The 18690-nt window shown below is 37.0% G+C and overlaps 2 protein-coding genes across 4 annotated transcripts in view; one reads left to right on the plus strand and one right to left on the minus strand.

Annotated features, from left to right (window-relative positions):
- Nucleotides 1-4675, minus strand: part of COL10A1 (collagen type X alpha 1 chain) — a 54570-nt gene extending 49895 nt beyond the window's left edge. Inside the window, exon 1 of the mRNA XM_054699118.1 lies at nucleotides 4413-4675. The gene's annotated coding sequence lies outside the window, so the exon portion shown is untranslated. The remainder of the gene's footprint in view (nucleotides 1-4412) is intronic.
- NT5DC1 (5'-nucleotidase domain containing 1) overlaps nucleotides 1-18690 on the plus strand; it is a 114359-nt gene that overhangs the window by 68637 nt on the left and 27032 nt on the right. The window lies entirely within an intron of this gene.

Here is an 18690-nt window from a genome sequence, read left to right on the forward strand (position 1 = left end):
GAAATATCAAGAGAATACATTTGTATGCAACAAAACATACATACAAAATATGTATAATGCAAATGTATGTTAGACAGTGAAATAGTATATTTGCTGCTTAGAAAATGACTTGCTTTATGCCAGAATTTTATAGCAAGATTCCACCATAAAAATCATGGGAGAAGAATGTGATTGTCCCAAATATTAGAAATTTTATGGAAGTTCTGTTTTATTTCCTGTATGTTTCTACTATGTTTACCTAAATTTTTATTAAATTAGCATTTTTTTTTCTGTAAAAGAGGCAATGGTAGTGTACAAGTTTAGCTTGAGGGTGACCAAATTGTAACCAAATTATTCCTAAAATATTTATGTTAACAGTGATAAAGGTACCCAAATATTGAAGCTATTAGAGTATTAGAGATTTCAGTATCAACTCTGCTACTTTCTGATTATTTAGCATGGGCCATTTTACGCAAATATTTCTTAGTTCCAGGTGTGAAAATTAACTTGGTGCTTGTCTCATAGACTATTTAGGAGGGTTCAGTAAGATTATAAGTAAAGCACCTAGCACAGGGCCTGACACATAGAAAACACTAAATAGCTTTTGTTTTTTATTATTTTTATCCTGGGAAACCATTACTGTGTATTGGACACTATAGTGCATTTCACATACTCATATCTACATCATCAGGAACTCCCCAATAGGATCACCCCAGGTTATATTGCCCTATAAATGGCATTTTTTTCATGGAGGGCAATGGCAATTTTTGGCCCCAAGGCCCACCTAGCTTTGCTGAAACATGTCCCTTCATCAGCTTGTTAGTACCAGGAATAAGCAAGCTTGTTCTAAAGCTCCCAGGAGAGAACTGGTCAACAAAAGTGTTCTTTCTTCTGTTAAGCTGCTGCTGGGTGGTCAGTGACTACATCAACAAACAGGGATTCAGTCACCCACTTCCTCTCCAAATTGAGGCCACAGAGCAGTGAACAACAGTTTCTGGCTACCAGCCATCTCCTTAGTAAGGTTCCCCAATTCATTGGCAGAGTTTCCAAGGCACCTTACTGTTCTGTACAACTTGTTCCTGAACCAGAAGATGGCAGACAGGAGGCCAGTGAGTGATGGTGTATATGGAGATATGCCTTCCCTTTCAGACTGATTTCACGCTGTGCTCGTACTTGGGCAACACATACCTGGCTTGACTCATGCAACTCATCTTAAAGCTCACTCCTTCCTCTATTTGGCCCCTCCATGAGGACCAAGAGAGTCTTTCTTTTCAGATTGTGAGTCACATTCTTTAACCAAAATGGTGGGGGGGGGGTCTTTTCCTTCTGATGGCATGCTAACTCATGACACAATCACAGAGTCAGAGAAGTTCCCATCATTGCCCATCCCTCCTAGACATAAAGAGAAAGATAATTCAACAAGAATAGAATGAGAATAAAATTGAATGAAGTTCCTTCAGTGGTCACCCTTTGGTTACAGTCGCTCAGCCTTAGCACTGTGGTCATTTTCAACTACATAATTCTTTATTGTGGGGGCTGTCCTATGCATTATAAGATGTTTGGCAAATTCTTGATTGCTATCCACTGTCGACTGTAGGAACACACCCTCTCCCCAACAAAACTGGCTGTAGACTGTGGCCAGTATCAGGGAGGGGGAGAGGGAGAGGAAGACCAAAAATGAGAACCTCAGTTACAAGATACTTAAAGACATTTTTCCATTCCTAAAATCTCCGCTGGTTTCTCCTAACTGATTAGGAGAATCTCTTATGTATCACTGTTGAAATTTCCCTACTACAATGACTATCTTCTAGAAAGTCTTATTCTTTTTTTCCTACAAGTGTTTAATCTAGTCTTTAAAGTGATTTCCTCATCCAAAGACATCAGTTAGTGGAGAAGACACCAAACTATCATCAGAAGACTGACTTTTGTCCCAACACTGCCATCATTAGCCTTGACCTTGAACTTATCCACTAGCTACTCTAAACTCTAGTTTTCCCATCTGCCAAAGATGTTGCGATATGAGAGAAGTGAAATGTGGTAGAAGTGAATTCTAATATTATTCTCCAATAGATTGAACCAGAGCTCTTTGGAAATGTCTGACTCGATGACCAGGAAGGCAGTACACAAGATGAGCTTGGAGCACCCAGGGTGCCAGAAAGTAGGGAAGTGCTCAAAAATAAATAAAAACAAAAACAACATAATGATGGGGTATGTCAAAGGAATACAGGAATCAAATATCAAATAATACAGCTTGCAATGACCAAAGCTAAAACAATTTGAGAACAAAATAAGTAGTACTAGGTTATAACCCAGAGACCCAAAGTATAAAATAAATATTAGTGAGTCATATTGATATAAATAAATGATTGAACAAATAAACAGGGAGACTACACTCCTATGAAGAATTCCAAATAATTTATGCAAACACTTTGCCATCAAGAAGGTGGAAAATAACTCCCCACTCCTTAATTATGGTTGCACATAGTAACTTCCAAAGAGTACAGAATGAGAAGGAGGGGTGAAGACTAACTCCAAAGGGAAAGACCTGACAAGCGCATCAGCCAGGTGATCAAGGTCAAATTCAACAGTGATACGTTATGTTATGTTGATGGTGTGTACCGTTGATATGATAAGCTGGGAATGGCTCTTTACCTTTATATGCTTCTTCCTAAAAACCCATAAACCCATCTGCCCATTAAAAAAATAGAAAGATCAGACATATCTCAAGTAAGAGACAGTCTACAAAATACCTGACTAGTAAATACGCTGAGAAATGATCAAAGTCATCAAAAACAAGGAATAGATGAGAAACAGCCTAAGGACATAGAGTGTAATATGGAATCCTGGATGGGAACCTGGAATAGAAAATGGCTATTAGGTAAAAAATAGGGAAAGATGAGCAAAGTGTGGAATTTAGTTAATGAGATACCAACATTGGTTCATTAATTGTGACAAATGGGGCCTTCCTGGTGGCACAGTGGTTGAGTGCTGGGTTGCGAAGCTGCCCACAGCTTCTACAGCGCTGGTTCGATCCCCAGCCACTGGGCGAGGGTCCCACATGGCGCGCAGACCTCTCCTGCCGCCTGCTGCTCCCCTCAGCAGTGTACTTCGTCATTCTGCCTGTTCTGCTCCCCGCTCTGGCTTTGGTGAATTCTCTCACCCTCCCTTGCTTCTGACTGTACCCAGTGCTTGGATGGATAAATAAATAAATAAATAAATAAATAAATAAATAAATAAATAAATAAATAAAAATTGTGGCAAATGTGTGGTGGTGATGTAAGATGTTACAGTAGAGGAAATTAAGTGTGAGGTATAAGGAATTCTCTACTATTTTTGTGATTTACCTATAAATCTAAAATTACTGTAGTGTTGTTTTATTTAAAAATACCTGAAGACACTATCATAAGTATTATTTTATCTTGAAGGATATCATCAGGCCTAGCATATAACGTCCTAAGTTTTAAGTCTATTCATGGAGTCCTTCCCCAACCTGGTTCTTAAGGTAATGTTCTGTGCCCTTATCAGTCATTTCATCTTTCTTCTTGCAAGCCTGGAGCAGTTTTAGGTTTCCAACTAAAGAGGCTGGCATGTGTGTCACAAAATAGGTCCTTACCTTGCTGGCACAAACCCTGTAGCAGATCATGGTTTACTTTTTCCTAAAGGAGGTCCACATTGCTCCCTTCTTCCCCCACCTAGTCAGAGATAAGTGTCTTTACAGTTTACAGGTCTTTTCTTCTAACCAAGATCTGGAAGTTTCCTATTTGATTGTTACACACCCAGGGGAATGGAAAAAAAAAGTGGGAGGTACTAAGGCCATACCCCTACACAATTCTTGAGTACAGTACAGACCTGCCCAGCAGGTAATGCAGTAAAGGTGTGCAGAGAGAAATAGAAAATGGGGATATCCTTCAGAATGGTAAAACCCTGGAGGGACAATATATCAGAGAGTACTAGTTCCTCCATGACAGCAATGTTCTATCATTTCTTTTCTTTTCTTTTTAAGATTTATTTATTTGTTTATACAAGAATGGGGTATAGGCCAGATGCACGGGAGGGTGAGAAGATTCACCAGAGACAGAGTGGGGAACAGAACAGGCAGACTGACAAAATATACTGCTGAGGGAAGCAGCGGGTATGACAGGAGAGGTTTGCCACGCCATGTGGGACTGTCGCCCACCCACCGGCTGGGATCAAAGCGGCGCTGCAGAGGTTGTAGACAGCTTCAGAGCGCGACGCTCAACTGCCTGCGCCACCAGGGGAGGTCCGTGTTCTATCATTTCTTAATGAGAAAGAATTGTCCAGTCAAGGCTTTCTAAAATGATCAGTCACCTCTGGAGTCACATCAGTAATGCTTTTCCATTCTGAGCTCCTCAAATCTACTGATAGCAGAAGTGGTGTTTGATATAACAATAATGATGTAAGCATGTGCTTACCACTGTCCACAGTACTGTCATCATGTAGGCTTGCTTTTCATCCGCTTAATCCATGAGGAAGGAAAAGTGACATTTGGCCACCATCTGACAGGTGAGGACACAGACATGCAACTGAAACACAGGTGTGAGGCTTGAACCACCTGATTGTGGGCAGAGTATTTCCCCTGTAGCCCACCGAAGCTTTGGCATGGTTTCATAATTATAATTACTACTCCTACTTTTTAAAATGTTCTATTTCTGACCAAATCATGTTTGCTTGCTATTTTGATACAAATACCACACTTTTTTTTATGCAGCCATGGCTGATAATTTGGGGAATTGTAGACTGAAGTTAACCTCGAGGAGCGCCAGACAATAAGCAATGCAGTGTTCTGTGTCTATGCTGTCTGGTGTGGTAGTCTCCAGCCACATGTGTCCGTCAAGCTCTTGAAATGTGGCCCAGGGTGTTGCAGGAACTGACGTTTACATTTTATTTAGTTTTAGTTAATTTAACTGTAAATAGCCATGTGTGGCTAGTGACCACCATATTGACAGCATTAACCAAGGCAACGTAGGAATTCTCCATTATGACGCAGGCTCCCCTTATATTCCAGCTTCAGCATAGTTTGTGCACGCGTGCCCACTCTTTCAGAGAAAAATGACTTTTTGAGAACTCTTTTTCTCATGCTTAGAATACGTGGAATGTATAAATACTGTCAGAACAAAGTTCCTTCTAAAATTTGACCCAGTTAAATTTAAAACTGAGCGATCTTAAATCAACACTAGAAAATAAAATTTGGAGTTTAGTTTGCCGTACTCTTCCGGGAGAAATGAGGAGAGAGTTGTCCCACATGTTCTTGATTCTACCTTTAAGAGTCTGAGCTTTTGGAAATTATTATTGGCAAAAGTTTTATTTCCTTAGTTCTAAAAACAAAAGACTATTTACTTTTACAGATACAGATCTGTTATTTGATGCCTGCAAAGTTCAGTGACACTCTAAATCAGGATCCAGTGATATTTACAAGCGAGACAAAAATCCAGTCACATGATGTTTCCATTAAGCTAAGAATGAAATTCTAAGATTATGATCTGGGTAAAGGAGAACTGTGGTTTGTAAATTCATAATGCATTGCAGATAAGCATTAACATATTAAAGCAATGGCAGCTGTTTTCATTACTACTGTTGTTAAATTAAGCAAATTCAAAAAGCTCCATGGAAGAAATCAGAAAGAGTGACAGCTCTTAATTACCTAACAATACCTTGACAAGAAAATCTCAGGAAGTGAGGAGGAAGATACAAAGGTAACATACATTACTAAGGGTAATACAGAAATGCAAAAAAAAACAACAACAACAGTGGGAATAACATAACAAATTTTTTTCCAACATGGCGTTTGACTTATTACAAAGGCTTTTTTAAATTAAGTTTATTTGACAACTATCTCCAACAGGTCATAATTAAACAACACTTGTTATGTGGGGAGACAATATAGTAAACTTAGTCTAGAATGTTATTTAATGCAAATTTGAGCAAACTAAATTACCAAATGCTTGCTTTTCTCTCCTGAAGTCTTATTATGTTGTATCATAGATTCTCTTTAGATTGACACTTTCATTTTTTGATTTAGCATTTGACTTCTTAGATGTATTTTATGGTCATGAAAATGTAAGAGTTATTTGTAATTACTGTTGCTACTGTTAAGTTTGGACATATTTTCAGCTAATAAAGCATTGCTGGTCTCTCAGAAACCCCTCTTCATGCTGCCATACAACCAATGTTCTTTGCCTAGAGGGATACCTAATACCATAGATTAGTTTTGTCTTACTTTTTTCGTTATATGAGTGGAATTAGCTGATAGATATTTTCTTATGCCTGCCGTCTTTTCAACACTATGTTTCTGTGATTCATCCTAGTTGTTGAATATAACAGTAATTCATTCATTTTCATACTGTACAGTATGCTACTATATTATTATACCACAATTTATTCATTCTGTAGTTGATAGATACTCAAGTTAATTTAAATTGGGGATTTAAAAAATCCCCATTTACAAGAAATGCTTATTGAGCATCATTTACCTGTATTTTGTGTACCAATTTAAATCTTCCCCTTAGATCTGTATCTGGAAGGGAAATTGCTGCATTATAGGATAAAGCATTTGTATGGTATAGGAGAGTTCCAGATACTTTACATTCTCAATATCCTTACCAATACTTGAAATTGTCATGAATTTTGGTTTTTTGGCCACTTGTTATCTGTAATGATAATCATAATTAGTTTAAATAATAATGTAGTTAAACTGGCCAGTGAAGACTAGGCAGGTGAACAGTTTTAGATCACAGACATAAACACACACCCACACAGTGATCATCATTTGTATCTTCCAAAAAGTCACCCAGTTCATTTTTTGGCAAATATAATTTGCAATTTGGTCCTGCAGTGAAACAGTTGGGTCAGGGAGAGAATGATGCACGTCTATGAACCTGAAGGCTTGTGGTGGGGTAAGAAATATTTGAGTTAATAATACTGGAATTTGCCAAGTGCTGTCAGAGTGTGTTTTGTTTTATAATTAAGCAATGTGACATAAATCACCCTCAGTTTATCCAATTGAATTCAACATTTTTTTATGTGTGAGTTCTTAATTCCCAACCTAGTATGTGGTGGAAAGATAAAATAAAAAAATAAATAAAAATTGGCAATTAAAAAAAATACAAAATGATGCTTTCCTTTATTAGTAGCCAGGGAGTACAAGGTAAAATAATGAGATGCCTATTTTTCAGTACACATATACATGCTGCTAAAATGTTGCAACCATTCTAGAATGAAATGCTGTATGTCTATTAAAATTAGAAATGAGTCTCCCTGGTGGCCTAAGGGTTAGTTTCAGCGCTATCACCGCTTTGGCCAGAGTTCAATCCCTGGCCAGGGAGCTAACCCACATATGGCACAACAGACCTCTCCTGTCCTGCCCACTACACCCCTTAGCAGTTTTTCAGTAAATCTGCCTGTTCTGCTCCCCACTCTGTCTGTGGTGAATCCTCTTACCCCCTGTACCTCTGGCCTACACCCCAGTTTTTCTATGAATAAGTAAATAAAAAAAATCTTTAAAATAAACTAATTAAATTAGAACTATCTTTTATATGAGACCCAACAATCTCATTTGCAGGTATACACCCTAAAGAAATACTCTCATGTTCACAAGTAGTCATGCACAGTGATGTTTACACAGAATTTTTAATAATAAAAAACTCATCAATAAAGATTGGCATAGTCATCTGTGATATTCTTATACTGGATCATTATGCTGTGGTAGAATAAAATGAAATATCTCTAGAATATGAGCTCTGTGAGAGCTGGAACTTTGCCTTTGTCTGGTCCTGTGTCTGTAGCAATTAGAACAATGCATGGCATTTAAGTAGATGTTCAGTAATTATTAGTTCAATGCATCTGCAATTGGTAAATCTCTAAATTATGTTTATGAATTATAATTACAAAAAAACCAATTGCAGAAAATTTGTACTATAAAATACATGTGCATATCTATAAGTCCATAAAAACTTTTTGGAAAGATACATACCAAAATGTAAAAATGTGTCTGTCTGTCTATCTACAATAATGTGTTTGGAAAGAGATACACCATAAGGATAACAACTGTGCTTAAAGTAAAAGGAAGGCACCAGAATTTGGGAATAGCATCTAAAGAAGACTTAAGACTCTCCTGCAATACTTATCTTTGGTAAAGAATGGTATTTTTGTGTATTACTTGGGTGATTACAGGTAATTATTTTCACAAAATGAGCCCATCATGGCAGAACAAATTTATTAATTTCTAAAAAGTTCATTGTAAGACATCCAGTTTGAAGTCATTCACTTAGCTTATTTGGTAGTGAAGTGATGTCCCACTGGCATAGTCAGGAATGTATATCAGTTCTTTCCAGCTTCTAAATTCTGTTAGTAATAACATTTAAGCAGAGACTGAAAAACAATGTCATAAACTGGTTTGTAAATGGAATACTTTGGTATATAAAATTGATGAAAATAATGGCATCCAATGGGAATATACCTTCACCAATTTCTCAATTATAAGATGTCAAAATGACATTTTATTATGGGAAGTTAACATCCTTATTAAATGGCAAGTTGAAACTTACTGGGTGTGAGGCGCTCCTTCCTCTGGAGCCCCGCAGGCTATGTGGAGCCTAGAGTCTTGCTGGATCTCCTTTCCCAAAGGGAATTCCTTGAATGTGTTGGAAAAAATTGAAAAAAACAAAAACTGTCTAGAACTTCTGCATGTTTGCTGAAGAATAGCCAGCTTCTGTGTATTTCCACCTTTATTCTGATTTTGTATTAGAAGAATACATTAAAAACTATTTTTGCTTATTGAATTCACCTGTCTTTACCAAAAAGCTTTCAAATTCCTTATTAAAGGAGATAAAATAATAAAGTAGAAGTCGACAGTAAGGAATATGGGATGAAAAGGGCAAAGTTGTTTTTTAAATATGTATTGAAAGTAAATGCCACCTTGATGAGGGAAGACTTGCATTTTGGACCCAGACAGGCAATTCCATGAGGCTATGTAGCCCATAGCATTTCACAGTTAAAGTCCTTAAGTCAGGCTAGCTAGCAGAGTACCAAGCACTGTGCTAAATATTTCTCATATGTTATTACATGTAAGCCACACAGTAACCTGGGGAAGATTAGATATTTATCTTCATTCCACAGATAAACCAACAAAGTGTCTGAATGGCTAAGACATTTACCCAAGTATATTATACAACTGTGATTTGAATCGGAGCTGTCAGATTTGGATCCATGCCACCCACTAACACCCAGACCACACCCTGTGGTGTGTTTACCTATGTGTGTCTATCCCAGGAGAGATTGCTCTGTCCTTTGGAGCTTTTTCAGTAGGAAAGGAATAGCTCCTCTCCTAATAGCAATCCATTAGTCAGTGAGCTCATCTGCAAATCATGAATTCCTTTCTCCCTCACTACGCTACTGTGTAATGATTTAATTGCTGGCATAAGGCATTAAACTCATTTTTGAATGGGAGTTCATATCTGGAAGGAAAGCCTTGTCATAGTTTTCAGATAAACTGTCATTGGTCATCTAGGAGGTCTGGTGCAATTTTTTTCTCACATTTTCCACAATAGTACACATAGTTCATTTAGTGTTTATTGCCAAGATTGTGACTAAAATATTTGTGAGTAAACTAACTCTGTGAGTAAAATATTTGTCTCATTGAATAGAATTTTGACTGCTCCTTCCTGGTTATTTAGTAATTTCAGGCTTTCCAATTGTCTGGATTTATGTTGACAACTCCTTTCCTTTGAAAAAGAAATAGTCTAATCACTTTTGTCGTATGCTTTCCTAACAAAATTTTTTCCTAGGTCAAAAGAAAGTCAGAATATAATTTTTTACCAGTAAATAGTTATTACCATGTTATTTTGGTCCCCCTAGGGCTTGTGGGCTCCAGCTCTTGCGCATGCATGCGCACGCATGTGCTCTCTCTCTCTCTCTCTCTTTCTTTCAGTAACAACTGTTTTATTTTACTTTATTCTGAAATATTGAAGATACAGACTAAAATTCAGCAATGTTCAAATTTGCCCTTTTGCCCCTAAGAACTTTAGCTTTGATTTTTTCATTTAATTAAAACTTATGAGTAATCCTGATTTTGATTGAACAGAAATGAGACTTACCTTTGACTATAGAAGAAATGCTTTATTAAACTACATAATATCATATACGCACCATGATTTAAAGGAAGCTTAGCTTCCTTAAGAAAAATTTTAACTAATTATCTTTATTGCATTTGTCTCTGTGTCCAGAATTGAATCACTATAGTGCTTGCTAATCATAATGGCACAAATATAACTCTTCAGAAGCTGAAGTTGAAAAATTAAAATCTATTATGTAATTAATGAACTATATGGAAATATATGTAAACAAGAGATGGAATACGTCAACTAGAAAATAGCTGGAATGTTCAAAAGAGAGGAAAACTAGAAAAATTGGGAATTCAGCTAATCCCTAAAAATAGAGTTTAGAAGCAGAGATCGACTGTAATGGCATCAGGTGATAGAGTAGTTTGAACAGCAAGCATTCTCAGCACAGTCTGTGAAGTAAGAACGAGTATGTCCTGTTGTCTAGTCAACTGGAACAGCCTCCAGTACCGTCAGGGTTCCTAGGGACTCTCAGCCCTAGAACTCCCACATAGTTCACACTCTACCTTTGTGCTGTGTTCTCTGCTCTTCATCACTTCGATACCCAGCTAAAATCTCTCTCACTGGTCAAGGCCAACGCAACTTCACCTTCTCCTGAATCCTCACCATACCTGCCTAAGAAGTAGTAGTTGTCCTCTTCCCCCACACCTCCCACCCAATAGTCAACTGCCTAACCCAGCACATATCAAACTGCATTTTAGCTAACAGCTGTCCCCTCAGCCTTGAGACCCCCATCCCAGCGTAGTGCCTGGCCCCAAATGGGCTCTCAATAAATGGATGGTGAGTTTTCGGGACTAGGAAAAAAATAGTTCTCTATCTTCATTTCCTATTAACGTCAACAAAGTCTTCAGTTATAGAAATAAACAATTTGTTCTTTTATTACAGACTTAATATGTTCTAAGGAAAGAAAGTAGAAAAATCAGTCTTTCAAAACCTTTAATAAATAAGCGCATAGTTCTTAACATTTTTTAGGTTTCTTGTGTTAACCTGACGGTTGTTTTGATTTTTAGTTTTAAAAGTTTTTCATATGTAAGTGTTTAAAAAATACATGATTGTCATCTTAATATAACTAGATGTTTATTAGTTCAGAAAAATAGCCAAGATATATAAACTTGTATTAGTTACATTGGAAGGAGGTAGAGTGAAGGAAGTCAGGTCAGAGAAGAAAACAGAGAGACTGAGATGAAAAGTGCTGCCTAGGATGGAATATTCTCAGGAAACCAGGTGTATCCAGTGTTATTCTCCTTGGAGCCCTTCCTGTCCAGGTTCCCACTGTTTTTTTCACCTAAGACCCTGCTCATTTCTTTCAAAGGCTTAAAAAAACTATACTAGGTACTAAGGCTGAATAGAGGTATGCCAGACTTTTCTTACTCTGACACATAATGGATTATTGTAAAATGAGGACTGGCTTCCCATAACAAATGGACTTTAGTGATTTGTGTTGATGTAGTAGCTAAATGTAACATGGTGTGTCTCTATGAAATGCTGTTTTGGCAGCCTGTTGGGTTGTTTACCCCAGAAGAAAAATCAGGTTGGAAGAAACACAGTGAAAATTCTATTCCAGATGTTTTGTTTGATAAATAATTGAGTGCTTGGATCCTCAGGGGAGGCAGGTTTCCTTAAGACATTTCTAGTAAGTGAACCCTAATGTCTAGCTTGTGACTCCTTTGTTCCTGTTATTGTTTCTGATCTCTGTGTGCCTCAAAGCTAGAAAAGTCAAATATAACTTTTTTTTTTAAAAGGAATAAGCATTGGCACATCTCTGGGCCTGCTTTGCCCTAAGCTATCCCATTTTATTTCTTCTAATTTTTTCCAGCTTCTTTCTTCTGGAGAAGGTAGAGGTTTCAAATAAGAATAATCAGTGGACCAGTTTCCAAGGTGAAAGCCAAACTCTCTGAGATAGATTTTATGCCTAGCAGATATATTTAAAAACTATTTGGGATGAAACTTACAGTATGTCTCCTTGAATTTAACCCCTAAAATTACTCCATGTTTTATCTGGTGGCGTCTTTTGTTGGCTGTGCCAAGGAAACAATGTCTGTTTCTTGTGTAGCTAATTTTAAAACTGCGTTTAAGCAGTAATATCTCTTTTCATCTCAAGCTACAAGCTCTTTAGTTCCTTCTGATGATGTCATCATGTCTTCAAGTGCATTTCTTGGGATTTCCATTTTCTCTGATGTTAACAAGAAAAAATATGACCAGCTGTTTGCTTTTAACTTGCATTGTCTACCTGTGGTCCTACTATTGCTCTTTTTAACAAACATGCCAAATGAACCTGAAAACATTTTATTCCTAGCCTAAAGATAAAATATACCTGAAACATAAAGGCAGAGGCAAAGGCAGATTTCGATTTATTTTAACAATATAGCATAGTGAAAAGAATCCTCTGCTGGTTCATTGGAATAAACTGTAAGTGGACTCAGGCTGGAGAATAAATAGCCTGTTGAATATGGGAATGACCAAGGTCAGGAGACAGCTACATGGAGATAGGGGAGCAGGGGCCGAGGGGAGATGATGACTTCCATGTCCATGCAGCAACAGGCCAAGGCCAGTGGACAGCAGCTCCAAAGAAATGAAAATGCAAAGCTGATACCTAAAAAGTCTCCCCCAAAAGAGAGAACAAAGACTAACACAAAACCCCAACGGACAAAAAGCAGCCTCCTGAATATCGTGCCCCCCCCACCCCCCAGCAGCTCATTCAAGTCCCTTCCTGGCAACACATTGTCATGCCTAGGAATCCTGTGTCATGAAAAGTTACATAAAGGTGTTTGTAGTGCCTTTCAGAAATGCAGTTTTATCATGAATGATTTTGTAGTATTTTGCTGAGAAGCTAAGTAGTCTTTAAACAAAGTCTCAAATTAATGATTTCATTATTCTTGTTGGCACTTTCTAAGAGTGAGTTATAACTGTTGTTTCTTGTTGCTGTCCTATAATTATGAAATGCTAATATCAGGAATCAGCAAGCCTTTTCTTAAAACACCAGATAGTAATGATTATAGGTTTCATGCAGGTACTTACATAACTGCTTTAAGACAAAAAAACCTTCCTTTGGGATCATGTGGTTTGCCAGCCTCTGTTCTTTATGATTACCGATTGCCTGGTGTGATAGCTCTCCCCTCACAAGCACTTAACTTTTACAATTATTAATTCTCTACTGTTTGTCTGACATCAAGAATGTAAATATGAATGTAAAGACATTTCCTTCCCTGTGAGGCCTCACAGTCTACAGGGAAAGAAAATTCCTCAGCATGCTTATTACAAGTGTTTATTATGATGTAATGTGATGGAAATTGTTACCGATGTCCCAGCATAACTGAGAGGGTTCCAGGAGGGCTTCATGGAGAAGGCAGCCTTCTCACAAGCTCCAGACATTCCTAAGCAGTAAAGGACAAACAGTGCATTCTAAGGAGATAATATTTATTTCATAATGTAAGTCATCTGTTTGAGGTCTTTTTTCTGTCTCAATGAAGATCTCAGTTTATAGATTAGATAATATCAGCTTATTAACTATAAGAACTTTTATAGAAATTCTAAAGAAAAGGACATTATTTGGTAATCACGGATTAAACAGATATACTTTCTGAAGTACTTGACTTCTTCCAAACATATTATTTTTCTTTAACACTATGATCACCAGTTAGGTTAGATCCAAAACAAATATTTATACTTATAAGCAGCAAGCTTTAGTATTCTATTCCATTCCCAGGTTTGTTACTAATTTTAAGCTTGAGCAAAATCTGTGTGTTGTCTCTACTAATTCATCTTTAACACACAGAGTTGAAGTAGATTTCTAAGACTTCCAGTTCCAAATGTTGTGACTATAATTAGAAGGAATTCATATAGCTAGATAATTTTTCCCTCTGCAGAAATCTAATTTTTGTCCAATTTTCAAACCCCCACTTTAATGAATTCTAATCAACTCCAAATACCCTGAGCTGTCTGCTACTATGTAATTGTGTGCCATGTGTAAAATTTTTAAAAGGTAAGGACTTATGGTGACATTAAAGTTATTAATAGTGCCCCAACACCGGGAGAAGCAGTGTTGCACAGACTCTGAAAGCAGCTAGCTGACTATATTCAGATCCTGCCTGTCATTGCTTCATTCCTACCTTTTGACTTTGGGCAAGATCATTAGCCTTTCTGTATCTCAGTTTCCTCAACTGCAAAATGGGGAAAACATAGGACCTTTCTCACATGGTTGTCTGTAAGGATTAAGTATATTAACAATTATGAAGATCTAAGACTTGTGTTTGGCAAAGATAAGCACTAAAAAGTTGTCACTTGTTTTTATAAGTAAGGTTAATTATAAAATTATTTATAGAAGTTTATATTAAACCAATTTAAATGTTTTAAAATAAATGTTAATGCCATACATAGAAAAATTATTCAAGGTATGTTTAAAATTCTCATATAGTAACATATGAAGATAGTGGCAAGAATCACACCAAACTATTACTGTGTTTGGTAGCCATTGTGCAAGAGCTCCTAGTGAATTGTGCCTCCCAGAATTCATATCCTTCCGTTTTCTTCTTGAAAATGAACTGCCCCCATATAATCAGTTAAATGCTGCAGAAGTGACACTGATATCTAAGACTAATTCAGAGGAATTCCTGTAGCTTTTGCCATAGTGTCTGGGAACACTTGTTCTAGGGGAAGTGCATTGTCATTTAAGAAGTTCAGCTACCCTGAAACCAGATTTCTATGTACAAGTACAAGCAAGCTAGGTGGAGAAATGTTTAACCAGCCCCCACCATTCCAGACAATCCAGCCCGGTGCCAGACAGTGAGTGAAGAAACCCCAAAATGATTCCAGACCCAGAGACATCGGGAACTGGTACACCTCAAGTGAGAACCACCCACTTAAACTCAGTCAACATTCAGAACCATACTCTGTTGTTTTAAGCCATCACATTCAAAGTGGTGAATGGGCAGCAATAGAAAACCCAATATAATGGATTTTCTATAGCAAGAATATATCAATTAATAAGAAAAGCAATCATTTCATCTCTTTAATGCACTCAGTGTAGTTTCAAAGAGGAATAATAATTCACAAATTCTTTTTGAATAATTCTTATTCTTGAATAAGAATTCAAGAATAATTCAAGAATATTATATGTTTTTTACATTGTATATTTGGTAAGTACCAATTAACATACAAATTGACAAGAGCAACCATTCTTTAGCCAACCTAAAGGTAAATTTAATTTGGACCTTGGATATCTCTATGTTAAAAAGTAACAGAATAATCCAGAAATCATATTTATTTGTGTAAAATTTCTATATTACCTATTACAGACAACTTCTTCCTTTTTTTTAAACATTTCTTTAAGATTTTTCTTGACAATGACAAAGGGCATGTAATGGAATCCTTTTCAATGGATTGTCCTAACCTGAGAGATGTAGGTCTGTGGTTCTTAACCTCTTAGAGGGTTATATGTCCTTAAGCCCTGATGAAAATTAGAGGGTTCTGCACCTGACTCACCCAAACCAGCACACACACACATTGGTGAAGCAAAATGTTACAAATAGTGTAGTGATTTCATGCACACACATATGCACACACACAAATGATCCATGTGTATACTTCAGGTTCAGAATTCTGGTTCAGAGTGTGATTATTCCTCAAGCAGTCTTATAGAGCATTGTACATAGATCCAATATAGCTATGTTTGTTATTTCAGAGTAATTATTTGATTATTCGCTAATTAATCTTATAATTTGAATATGTTGTAATTATTCTAATACTTTTCTGTTTTATCAGGTTCATCATTTCAAATTTCATATTACAAAATTAATACGTCTGCCAGCCATTATCTTAATTAAAAATCTCACTAATTTAAAATTTTGATATGCTTTTTTCCCTTTCTTAAAAAATAATTTGGGGGCCTCCCTGGTGGCACAGGCGGTTGAGCGCAGCACTGTGAAGCTCTCCGCAGCCTCTGCAGTGCCAGTTCGATCCCCGCCAGCCTTGGAGCAACCCACATGGCGAGTAGACCTCTCCTGTCTCGCCCGCTGCTCCCCTCAGCAGTATATTTTGTCAGTCTGCCTGTTCTGTTCCCCACTCTGTCTCTGGTGAGTCCTCTCACCCTCCCACACATCTGGCCTGTACCCTGGTTTTTGTATAAATAAAATAAATCTTTAAAAAAAATAATTTGTGGGCTTCCCCAGTGGCGCAGCAGTTGAGCGCTGGGTTGCAAAGCTGCCCGCAGCCTCTGCAGCACCAGTTTGATCCCCGTCCGCCGGGGAGGGTCCCACATGGCGCGCAGACCTCTTCTGCTGTGCCTGCTGCTCCCCTCAGCAGTGTACTTCGTCACTCTGCCTGTTCTGCTTCCCGCTCTGGCTCTGGTGAATCCTCTCACCCTCACATGCTTCTGACTGTACCCAGTGCTTGTATAAATAATTAAATAAATCTTTAAAAAATAATAATAATTTGGGATAACTGGCTAGGTGGTATTTTTCAAAGACATATAGAGGATAAATAATATAGATTTGGGTGGAAATATATGGTGAAGAACAGAGTAATGCCTCATTGAAATAGCTGTTTCGCTAGGTTTCATGTATCCTGGGTTAAATGTGACTGAAACTATGTTTATTTAATGTAATGTAATTCACCGTGAGAGCTGGTATCACATTAATAATGCCTGTGACTATTACCTTTATATGTCTTCTAAAATGAATTTCTTCTAATTTGTATTTGCATACTTTTGCCTTTATTAGTAAGAAAAGATATTTCTGAGGATATTTCCACTAAAATAACTAAGGAAACAGTGCACCCTTGTGATAAAAATGTTTAAAATGCATTTTTCTTTGAAGAGAAATCTATTTTTTGAAAAAATATAAAAAAGTTTTTGAGTTGAGAATTAATGGGGCTTAGACAGCTCAAGATTCATTCTTTTCTGTTGTAATCATGATATGTTGCAGCAATTGGATATTGTCTCAATTTCTAGGTAGTTCACATTTGAAGTAGATGAGAAGTCAATATTGCTTTATAAAATTGCATTAAATACTCATTTTGGTTTTCAGCTGTTCAAAAGATTTATGTTGACATGAACTATACATATGTTTATAATCTGTAAATGTGTATATAGAAACTTTACTCTTTGATGTGAACAAAAACAATTATGAGCCTGTTTACTTTTATTGCAAATGTTTCTAAAAACTTTTTTTTAAGGTACATTGGTTTACAATACCATATATATATTTTAGGAGTACAGGTACACACCTCTTAGATGTATGTTACCTCCCCAAACCTACTATCAAAGCACCCGTAATCCTCCATAATCTTCCACCACACTTCTTTGCTTCCCTCTCTCCTTACTCCACTCTCGCAACATCAGTTCTGCAGTCAGAATCCAAGGGTTTCTTTTTGTCTGTCCCTTTACTATTTTCCTTTATATTCCACATATGTGTGAAATCATCCACTAGTTGCCTGTTTCCACCTAGGAGCATTTTAAAATATTTCTTAATATATCTTTAATAGCATAGAGATAATGGGATTGTGACTTCATTCCAAAGCACCTTCATAAGAAACCACCACAAAAATTCAGTAATTTAAAACTGTAATTTATTATTGTCTCATGATTCTGACTTGGTTGCTTCTCACTTGGGGTCTCCCATGTGATTACAGTCAGGTGTCAGTGTATGGAGCTGGCAGTTGGAACACCTGCACGATAAGTTCATTATCTAACTTGCTCCTCAGAGAAAGTTGATCTCAGATGTTTGCACATTTTACATAGCACCAGCTTCCCAGAGATGGAAGTTGAAATTTCCAGACCAGTTAAGGTCTATAGATGGTGCTAGCACAAATGTCAATTGCACGTCTTTCTATTGGTCAAAGCAATAAAATGGCCTGCCCAGTTTCAAAGGATTGGAGCAGTGAACTCCAACTCTAGACACCTGTGACCATCTGGGAAGACAGCCCATCTCACATTCTCTCCTGTGAGATATACAATAAAGTGAACAAGTGTTCTATAGACAGATCCCACACAGGAAAGTAGTTCTGCTTCTAGCCTTTCTCAGAAATCATACAACCAATAAAATAATTTGCAAACATTGCATTCAAAGTTTCGCCAGTTTAACTCCAAAACCTGGGCTCTTTTGACTTTACCTACAAAATTACTGCTCTACTGGCTATTAAAGGAAAACCCAGGATTGAGGCTACTAAAGAGGGAGGGAGGGAGTCCAGTGGTCTAGGATAAAGGAGTATGAGTGCTTTGATGGTGAGATTGGGTAATGACACACATCTGAGAAGCTGTGAGCCTGTTCCCCTAAATCAAATACAGTGTTGTAAACCAGTGTTACCTCAATAAAGAAAAAATAAATAGAAGACAAATGCAAAATAATATAATAATAGTGTCAAATCATTACCCTTGTATATATCCTTCCCTTTATAAAGAGAAGAAAAATAATTTTTTAAAACTTAAAACCTCGTTTGTTTAGGTGTATTTTAATGTAAGCTGCATTGAGAATTTTCATAATATAACATTTATTATGTTTAACGTGGCTTTGTACTTCTAAACAAAATTATTGGGATCAAGTTCCTTTAGGAGTAAAAGGTTTTCAAAAACTTACCTAAC

Source organism: Talpa occidentalis, unplaced genomic scaffold (assembly GCF_014898055.3).
Source record: "Talpa occidentalis isolate TD23 unplaced genomic scaffold, MPIMG_talOcc4v2.1 talOcc4.2, whole genome shotgun sequence".
Classification (NCBI taxonomy): domain Eukaryota; kingdom Metazoa; phylum Chordata; class Mammalia; order Eulipotyphla; family Talpidae; genus Talpa; species Talpa occidentalis.